General features: G+C 44.7%; 1 long non-coding RNA gene across 4 annotated transcripts; it reads left to right on the top strand.

Moving 5' to 3' along the window:
• The first annotated feature begins 482 nt into the window (after positions 1-482).
• Positions 483-3,234, top strand: LOC125543926 (uncharacterized). Of its 4 annotated transcripts, XR_015618773.1 has the most exons (3): positions 483-1,098; positions 1,234-1,317; positions 2,164-2,351. It is a non-coding gene; the product is annotated as an uncharacterized LOC125543926 (long non-coding RNA). The 4 variants fall into 4 exon arrangements; XR_015618774.1 differs by lacking the exon at positions 2,164-2,351 and adding an exon at positions 3,032-3,234 and having other exon boundaries at positions 483-1,317; XR_015618772.1 differs by having other exon boundaries at positions 1,234-2,351.
• Positions 3,235-8,132: the final 4,898 nt, after the last annotated feature.

Raw genomic sequence — 8,132 nt, 5'->3', positions numbered from 1 at the left:
TTGCTACCATGTTTTTGTTTGATAGAAGCAGTGTACAATTTTTGCTACCATCATGTTTGTTTGTTGCGGGAACCAACCAAAAAATTGCTACCGTCTTTTTTGTTTGGTGGAAAAAGTGTACTTATTTTTTTGCTACAACCGTTTTGAGTTTTGCTACTATCGGTGCTCTCAATTGTTATATCATTTCTTTCATGGTGCGCCGAGACACACGACTATGTGGGGACGAGATTCGACAACGAGCATCAGGGGCCAGTGCGATGACCGACAGAGACAGGCGAGCGCGGAGGGGGGAGGGGGGAGGGGGGAGGGGGGGGTGCTTCGATGCCGGTCATGTGCTCATTCATGAAAAGTGCGAGGAGGAAGAACGAGTAGAAGGAGAGAGAGGAGATCATGTGGTTAGGAAGCTTTTTATCGTGCGGTCCTGATGCGACCGACTCAAAGTTAGCCCAGTGTGCCGGCGCCTATCAGCCGCCCCAAAAAAAAAACCCCACCACGCATGATACGCCACACCACCCCGCACGATACGCCGCTCCTGTCGATACGCCGCTCCTGTCGACATTAGTAATAGGGTTATACGTCCACGCCGCCGCCGTCACCGCGGATCCCCAGTGACGCTGCCGACGCCGTTGCCTGTCCCCAGGCCACTGCCACTTCCGCCAATCCCCAGGAGGACGCCGTCGCCGATCCCCATGACACCGATGCTGACGCGGATCCGTACACGCTGCCGCCGTTGCAGATCCCCACACGCCGATGCCGCCCAATAGCATCGCCCGCTGGACCTAACCACGGAGCTGGAGGAGCGCGCTGGATGAGGTACGGGATCGCAGCCGCCGAGCCGAGGTACGGGATCGCCGCCGCTGAGCGACCTTCCTCAATATTTTGTTTAGGGTTCCCCGCCTCTGCCGCCGCCATCGACGGCACCATCGCGGAACCTCAGGCAGGTCAGGACTCCATGCAGGTCGTGCTTGTGTGGAGTCGCCGCACTCCGCACGCCGCTACCGCCGCAGATCCCTGGGGCCGCCACGGCCGCTAATCCCCGCGGACGAAGCCATTCCACGAACGGCCGCTGCAGGCACCACAACAGCAGCTCGTTACCGAGTAAGTTCTTGGCATCCAGCACGCACGTTGGCACCATGCTCTTGGTACGCGGCTGCATGCTCCTCGGTTTCCCTTGCAAGGTGAGCACCATGCGCCGCACCGGGTCAACCTCTTGATCACTCTCTCATGCTGCAGAATATCAGGGGCGTAGATGATGTACAGGATCATCTCGTCCATGCCATGGAACAAAGCCACCTGCTTGACGAGCTCCAAATAGAGGTAAGGCTTGATGCCCCGCTGGATCGACTATTTTTACAATATTGTTGACTTTCTAATGACTGTAGCCCATTTTTTCTTCATTGTTCTTTGGTCTTTTTTGGGAGATTCAACAAATTTCTTCCAAATTATCACAAATGAAGATGTTTATCTGAACCATTATGTAAAAGAATTGGAATCACTGACATATTATATTCTGCCACAATTGCATGAACGAGTGAGTGCTGAGTAGCGAAGCCGATTTTTGCCAGTTCAGATGTCTAGCACCATAATAATAAGACTACTAAAACCAATAATGGTACTATATGTCTTACAAATTAATTTACCCTTACAATGGATTGAGACAGTAGATTACAGAGGCCTGCATCATGATGGCCCTTTTTTATGTCAGTTGTCTTGGGCGAGTTAACGGTAACCGCATCTTTCTTACAATTGTTTTGGACTATTAATATTTTCCCTGTCTGAGCCAACCAAAAGATACTTTCATGCAGCTATTTCTAATTTAATTTAAACCAAGATGACTTTCACCAGTACCTTTTTTAGTTTTCATGCATTTATCAAGGAAGCTACTTTGTTACTTGGAATGATAAAATAGCTACAATGTAGATATGCTGGTTTTGTGTTTGAATCAGTGTGTTCTGTTATGATGAATGCCTCTTTTATTTGCCAAGCTCTGATGGCTTACCAAGATGTGCCTTTTTTCATTGACTAAGTAATTAAATTAAGAATTTGAAAAAAGTGAAGGTGAGGTAGAGACTATTGGTCCTGTCAAGAAATAATGTTTGTGTTGTTTTAGTCCAGTCAATGCATTGTTTCTCTATCTCGTGAACTGAGAGGTCCTTCGTTCAGGTATTATGGAAGCTCAACCAGGTGCTTTCAGAGTCGACTGATTAGAAGCTAGACACTTGTTCTTTTTATTTCATAATTTACTTTGTTGTGATCCCAACAATTTGTTTTTATTTCAAAATTGGTACTAATCTTGGCATAGCAAACTTGTATGCTGCTAAGACCATAATTTGAAGTGAGATTGTGCTCAATCAACCATTATTTGGCTCCGCTGAACGTAATAGCAGGGTGTAAGCTCTTCTATTCTTGCAACAGTTAGTCCTAAAGGACCTTTGGTCCTTTAAATATGTTGAAATATTAATACAAATGTAGCATCAATGGCATTAAAATGGAATATGAAATCGGCAGTTCGATATTGGTGTTTGGTAGATAGGTTTCTCATCTGTGATATTTTCGCATATGATTTGCTGCTTTATAAACTTGTATAACTATGCACTGCTGTGTAATATAGATAACAATTATGTATTGATATTCTATCATGGCCTGCTTGATGTTGTTATGAAAGTCGTTTCTGGTGCATATGAAAGAAAGTTCCTAAATATCATGATTGCAGCGAACAACAAAGTGCATTTCTATAGAATCTCTTGGTTTATTTTTTTATAGAATCTTCCCTTACTCACATGTTATTACCAGGATATCTATTATACTACCATCTTCATATGTAGCTGTGGAAATAAAATCAGAGAATGATGTGATGTAGCTGCTTTACTCCTTATTTCTTACTCCATCCGTTCCTAAATATAAGTCTTTTTAGAGGTTTCAAATGGACTACATCATATGGATGTATATAGACATATTTTAGAGTGTAGATTCACTCATATTGCTCTGTATGTAGTTCCTTGTTGAAATGTCTAAAAAGATTTATATTTAGGAACGAAGGGAGTATTTGAAACTCATTTCTTCATGCGAACACCAGGGTTTGTTCAGTGGCAACATGTGGTGAGATAGACAACAACACAGCTTGGCATTGGGCAAAGGAGAATAATGCACATGTGATATTATCTACATCGATTCCCTTATTACCATGGTTGTATTCTGCTAACTTGCCATCTACTTACTAGAATTGGTCACAAATGATAGTGCGGTTTGAAGGTAAAATATTTGTGTTCTTCATTCTTTCATTGAATAGTCAGATCGAAATGAGTTTACTAAGCTTCTGGCGAGCTTACTAACATAGGTGTCTTAAGAACTTTGGTTGGCAACTTATACTTATCCACAAATCCCCTCAAAATGTATGAATGTGATGCACCAATATCAAAAAGAACGATTGCAGTAAGTGACCCAATCAAAAACTTACCTATAACTGTATCAGGCTGCTCTTCAACCTCCTCCACGTTAACGTGGTTCACCTGTTCCTTGTTGAAAGGGTTGGACTTCTTCCCAGAGCTTCCATTGACGTTTCCATTCTTTGCTTCAGGGCATTCGGTGGCGTAGTGTCCAGTCTTTCCGCACTTGAAACAAGTAATGTGACTTAAATCCTTCCTGGTGGGTGTTGCTGGGTTGAAACGGTTCTGTCCGTTGCTTCCTCCATTCCCATTACCATTCTTGGGGCCACTGTGGTTATGCGAACTCCCTTCATTGTGGGTATGGCCTCCATGATTATGAGTGTGTCCTTCCGAGTTCGGGGTAAAACGAGGCTTCTGCTGAGCTCCAGAATTGTACTTCCCTTGTCCGTACTTCCTTTTGCGGCTCTCTATCTGCTGCTGCTTCCCTTCGATCATAAGAGCCCTATCTACCAACTCCTAGTAGTTAGTGAATGTTTCCACCATCAACTGCATACTCATCTCATCATTCATCCCTTCCATAAACTTCTCCTGCTTCGCAGCATCTGTGGCCACATCATCTGGGGCATAGCGGGCTAACTTGCTAAACCCATCCACGTGCTGCCCCACAGTACGATTTCCCTGACGTAAGTTGCGAAACTCACGCTTCATCATGCTCATTGCTCCAGTTGAGACATGTGCAATGCGGAAAGCTTGCTGAAACTGCTCCCAAGTGACATTGGCTATGGGAAAAGTGGTTGTGTAATTCTCCCACCATGAGGCTGCGGGTCCATCCAGTTGGTGTGCGGCAAAGCGCACCTTCTTAGCATCTGTGCAACCTGCGGTGGTCAACTCCCTTCCAATCTTGCATAGCCAGTCATCAGCAATAATCGGCTCGGTGCTACTGGAAAACACTGGCGGATTCAACCTCAAGAAACGGGCTAAGTTGTCAACTGGCGGTGGTGGCGGTGGGTTGTTGTTATTGTTGTTGTTGTTGCCTTGGTTCTGAACTAGTAGCTACATCAAGGCATTCTGCTGCTGGATCAACTGAGTGAGCTCCGGTGGGAAGACAAATCCGGGGTCACGTCTTGGAGGCATCTGATGGGTTTAGAGGGAAGAGATTAGAATAGAGTGAGATATAGGGAGAAATCACTGCCCATATGCACATGAGACAAACACATTCATATCACACCACTCAATTCAAACAAGGGCATACAATCGATCTATCTATCGTTACGAAATACTCAGACTATTTTATATACATGGGGGAATACTACTGATAACGTGGTGGTCGACTAGAAATTTTGATCGGAAGAAGACTCCATGATATCTGCTTCAGCTTCGTCTTCATAGTCATCATCACTGTCGGGGTCGGAGTCGGTGTCGTCGATGATGATGTAGTCTTCGGGATGGTTGTCACCTCCTGGTGCAGGGTCTCCCATGAATACTCCTAGCTTCTTCTTCAGATCTTCATTCTTCTCCAGTAGAACTGCAATTTCCTCTTCGTATCCATCGCGTGTAGACTTGAGTGCCTCTTCTAGCTCCATGTTCCTGGTCATCACCTTCTTCATGTCTATCATGCTGGCGCACATCTGGTTCTCTTGTCGGCGAATGTGCTGGTTTAACTCCTGGATGTAGGATGCAATGGACTTGTCCCTCCTGGTGCAAGTCATCTCCCATTGCTCATTTCAGCGTCCACATATCTGGTAGATGGTGTCCTTAAGATCCTTGTGGTAGACTTCACCGATGCGTCCCATGGCGATGTGAGTTGCCATGCTCTTTCCTAGACTCCATGTTGGTGCATCAAAGGAAAACTCTATGGGCTCAGTAACTGGGGTGAATGTCCTTCCTGGAACATGTACTCGAATGGTCCAACACTCTTCTTCAGGTAGAGTGGCGGTGTAGGTCCCGGTGAAGCTTGGTATTCCGATGTTCAAATATCTTGTGGCTTCCTTCAGGCGTTGTCCGAAAGGGGGGTCTTCATCCGGTTGAGCAAACTTGTTCCTTGGGTCCACCGTCTATAGAGTGGAAAGTGGAGAAGAGTCAGAAATGAGTAGAGAAGAGTGACCTAAGGCTTATCTTAGTGGTCGCTTCCTACAGTCAGCGTGGGCTCTGATACCATCTTGTAGCGATCCGACCTCAACCGGTCAAATCTTCATGCATAAGTGTCATCCCTGGATCGGTAATGCTGACACACACAATACTTGAAGGATTTATTGCAGAGTGCAATCACACACTTATTACATCGAATAACTCAAAGAGAGTACTTATTGCAATAATATGGTTGAAGGCCATATAATGAAGATAACAGTGGAAGGCTTCGAAGGCAAAAGTGAGTCCATCAACTCCAACGGCATTGCTGTGCAAAACAACGACCTAGCGCACCTTACTCTTCGTCTGAAAAGTCTGCAACATAATACGTTGCAGCCTGAAATGGGTCACCACATGGAATATGCTGGCAAAATAACACTGTAGGGCAATGAACAAGAATAACTGCTATCACTACATGCATATATGGCTGGTGGAGGCTCTATATGTTCGCGTAAAGCCAATTTTTCCTTACTCCAAAGGAATACATTTTATTTAACTATCAAGTCGGTTGATAAAACATTGAGAAGGTTCCTCCAACTCAATCCCAAGTAATTAACATCCCAAACAACATTTATTAAGAGTGATGAGATCAAATCAATAATTCAAGAACCAGATACTCAAGATGTCCATAACCGGGGACACGGATAACCATGATTAGTTTGTACACTCTGCAGAGGTTTGCGCACTTTCCCCACAAGACTCGATCTCCTCCGTTGAATTTCTCGCACTACACGATGTTTGAGAAACGAATGACTGAGACAAGTCTTTCCGAAGAGGTCCCCTTAACCGATAAATAGGCTGGTACACCTACAATCCCCTACATCTGCTAGCCCATCATGGAAAGGTTTCCCACAACTTACTCAACTATGACAGAGCCCATAATGGCTTGTGGCTGCACACGGAAGTTTCTAGCATGAATAATCTTATGATCCCTTTGAGCCTGGGTGGCGAACCATAGGATGATCACACGGGTACTCCGGGATATCCCAGGACAGCTCTGGATTGCTCTAGGTGTCCAAACAACCACTAGGTGCTCCAGGGTGCCTCAACCAATCCACCCAGATGTGTATTAGAGTAGCCACCTTAGGTTAACCATTATTTAACAACTCTCACATCTGTCATGGATACACTCAACCAAACCACGTCTACAAGCATATCATAGCAGTATAAGCATAACGTAGAAGTAACTCCCAATGTTTGCATAAAAGGACAATAGGTTCTACCTCATCAACTACTTTCAAAAACCCACATGTTAAGCAGTTCCTACTCATGCAATGTTTGAGGGTTAAAACTATGCACAAAAAAACTGGGTAATATGATCAAAGTGTTACTTGCCTTACCGACGATCTGAAAACCCTAGTGACTCATAGTAGCACGCTTCGCACTCCGGAAACTCTATCGCAAATAAACAATAACATACATAAGCACTCAAGCAGTAGACGCAAGGGTAAAACTCAAGAGAAAAGATCCAAATCAAAAGTGCAAGAGAAATGCTTCGATTTGCAAAAAGAATCAATCAAATCGGAGCTACGAAACTCAAACTGCGGTCAAAAGAAGTTCGAATTCAAATCTGCTTGCAACCAAATTTCAATTTTTCAAAACCATGTTCAAGTTGATTAACTGAAAAGAGGGGTTTGAGACGAAGATTTTGGCGCTTGTTTCACTAGATTTGGACGAACGGGCAAAAAGTTGCGAGCGTTTGAAGATCAGGGGCTAATTTGAGATAATAATAATCGCGGATAGGTCCCTGACCAAAAAACACTAATGAACGAACGTTCGCTAACATAGACGAACGGACGAACGCGTTCATGAACAGAGGCATTCGGGTGAACGTTGGCTAAATAGATCCTACCGAAAAAACCGGGAAAAATTGAGAAAAGCCTAACCCTAAAATAAAACCGATCTAGAACGTAAATCGGGAAAAAATGAAACGAATTGGAGGTTTTACCGATTCACAACGAAAACCGAGGTCGGCGGCGAGGCGGGATTCCGGTGAGGCGAACGGCAGCGCGGAGCGGCTCCGGTGGGGTGGCGGTGGGCGGCGGCGTCGTGGCGGGGTGGAGGAGAGGCGGCGGGGGCGGCGCGCTATTTAAGGGGGCGGGGCGGCGGCCTGGCTTGGGGAGGGGACCGGCCCGGGGCGAAGTCCAGCTCGGACTCCCCCTCGGTGTGTGTGCCGAGCACGACGGCGCGTGGGAGGAAGGCGGCGACGCTGGTGGGCTTCGGCCCGGGTCGGCTCGGCCTTTGGCCCACTCGGGCTCCGCCAAATTAAAAAAATCCTAATAAAATCTAAAAATGCCTAAAAACAATTTTAACCATCTAAATAAAATATTTAGAACAAAGTGAACATTTTTCTGGCCTAAAAATGCAATTTTCAAAAATGCATATTTTTCTAATTTAAATAAAATAGCAAATAAAATCCAAATAAATTATATATTTGATTTTAAAATTTTCCTCCAATATCCCTCTCTTGTTGAAGAAGTCATGTTATCTCCTCTCTTTTGTTTTTAATATTAGAAATATTTGGAGAGAAAAACATTAAAACCAAATTGATCCCCCTTTTTTCAAATTTGAGATAATGTCAAATATGAAAATAAGTGAAATCCCAACTCTCTCCTTGGG

This window comes from Triticum urartu, chromosome 3A (genome assembly GCF_056163025.1).
Source record: "Triticum urartu cultivar PI428250 chromosome 3A, HENAU_Tu73, whole genome shotgun sequence".
NCBI classification, from domain to species: Eukaryota; Viridiplantae; Streptophyta; class Magnoliopsida; order Poales; family Poaceae; genus Triticum; species Triticum urartu.
This window is presented reverse-complemented; position numbering and strand designations above follow the sequence as displayed.